The 2,326-nt window shown below is 32.5% G+C and overlaps 1 long non-coding RNA gene across 1 annotated transcript; it reads right to left on the reverse strand.

Annotated features, from left to right (window-relative positions):
* Positions 1-210: 210 nt before the first annotated feature.
* Positions 211-2,087, reverse strand: LOC149269672 (uncharacterized). The gene is made up of 2 exons (XR_016268955.1): positions 1,809-2,087; positions 211-1,562 (listed from the first exon to the last, which is right to left on the reverse strand). It is a non-coding gene; the product is annotated as an uncharacterized LOC149269672 (long non-coding RNA).
* Positions 2,088-2,326: the final 239 nt, after the last annotated feature.

Consider the following 2,326-nt stretch of genomic DNA (forward strand, 5'->3'; position numbering starts at 1 on the left):
AATGAACCGACTGGCTAATACTCTGCTTGATAAGCCAGGTTGATATGACCAAAGACTGCAAATGAGGCGACTCTGAGGGCTTCAACTCACTTAGTAATTGATTCTGTATATTTAATTTGAATTCTTCAATACTAAGCTTCTCAGATATAGTTTATATAATTATGTTATTTTATATATAAAAAAAAAAAAATTTTAGTAAATGATTTCCGGTTTCTAGTTTCATTAAAATTCATTTTAATTAGAATTATAATATAGATTTTTATATTATTTTGTCTAACGAATATAATATACTATATAATATTCTAATATTCTAATTTCTAGTTTCATTAATGTTAATTTTAAATAATATTCCTACATGCTGAAAACTATGCAAAAAGCTAATAAACTCGCTATGTCTTCTGACAACAGTGCAAAATGAAAGCAAAAATGATGTATATGTATTTATGTACATATGTATGTATATGTGTTTGTATCTATGCATGTATTTGAAGCGAGTATCTAGCAAGTGCTATCATAAATTATGTCTAAAGTTATAATGGCTCGTGCGTCTAGTTTGCCCATTGTACTCGTTGTTCTGCTCCTGCCCCTTGTCCCTTGCCCCTTGCCGCTGCCGTTGCTCGGCATCTAATAAAATTTTATGTGCCGGCCAGAGAACATAGCGCCAAGTCACGATATTTCAATTATACGCTCCATGTGAATTATGTGCATTGCTTTTGGGTTGCCTCGCCAGCGGCCAGAAGGGGAGGACCGCCATAGAGGGGGCGTGGCAAATGTAATTGGACTATCAAAAAATTCTATTAAAAATCTAAAATTTTTGATGAGTTTATCTTGGTAAGAGCAGAGCGTGTGCTATATTTGCTAATAGTTACTTTTAATATGCTGTTATTTTAAATTAAAAATAAATACATAAATAAAATGAATAAATAATTAATTAAATAGAATATATGCAATTAAAAAATATATTAAATATTTTCATATTATATGAAACTTTAAATAATTTTAAAACAATTTTATAATAATAAGAATAATAATAATAATAATAATAAAAAATATTAAAATTATTAATAATAATATATTATATATAAAATTAAATATAATAAAAAATTATCCAATTCCTGAAACACTTTTCATGTTGATTCCGTAAATTATAATAAATTCACATTAAAATTTAAATAGAAAATAAATTTCCAATTGATTGCCTAGCTACAATAACTTGGCATATTCAGTGCGTTTTATGGGTTTTCAAATGCCTGTCAGGGCCGGAATGCGTGTTAATTGTCTCATTAAACCCTTTCAGTGGCTCTGAAATGAACCCGAGCATATAAAGTGTCGTGCTGTACGTACGTATTCTATGCACACATCAAACTGGCTTAACAGCGGCAACAATTTTAATCGGCAACGATTTTCCTCTTTATTAACCATAATTAATCACATTTAGCCACATCCCAGGGCAGCAGCAAAATCTATTAAGATGTCTTCTGTCGCCCACCGATGCGCCTGCTGTGTGCTCATGGCTTTGTCATTATTTTGGGCAACGATTAAAATGAAATTTCCAGCCGAAACTATAATTTCCATGAAAGACATACCATAGGCAAACTTTATATCAATATATGCACAGTATAAGTGTGTCTGTGTGTGTGCATGATTGCTTAAGCATTCAGCTTATTAGAAATGCTTGAGTAAATTTCAACTATAATTTATATTCATAAAATACCCAATTCGAGAATTTTGAATGATTCACTTTGCTCAGTCATTTATGCTTGTCTTTACATTTATCTCGGCTACAAATAAGCCGAGTTAATATTTACCGAGCTTTAGTCCATGTGATTAGCATGCAGCTAGGCAGTCTATGTTTCTAATTTAGTTTCAATTTTACGCATTCCGTATACATATTTTATACTCAATTTATGTGGGAGTTAACCCATCATGCACTTTGGCGACAATTTGGGCAAATGTTTTCGCAGCGCTCTCAAATAAACAAGATCCAAAAATGACGCATACGCCGCGTTGGCCCGCCCATCCGCCTCGCAATATTGTTGCTCAAATATTCATTTAAATTGTGCCGCATGCATATATGATTCACAAAATTGCAATAATAGCACTTTTGCAGCGTGATTTGTTTTGCAGCCTCTTGTGAAATATTTAATAACACATAAAGCGTGCAAAAAGCGCAAAATTTCTAATTGGATTTGCTCGTGGAAGGGCGGCGGGAGGGAGATGGCCAGGTGCCTCACACCTTACAACCAAATACATTAATTAAAATTGGCTCGAAATTCGGATCAATTTTCCCCAGCAAACAGAAAATATTTTCCCAGCATTGAAATTT

Source organism: Drosophila arizonae, chromosome 3, assembly GCF_054131065.1.
Source record: "Drosophila arizonae isolate 15081-1271.41 chromosome 3, UAZ_ARI_1.0, whole genome shotgun sequence".
Classification (NCBI taxonomy): domain Eukaryota; kingdom Metazoa; phylum Arthropoda; class Insecta; order Diptera; family Drosophilidae; genus Drosophila; species Drosophila arizonae.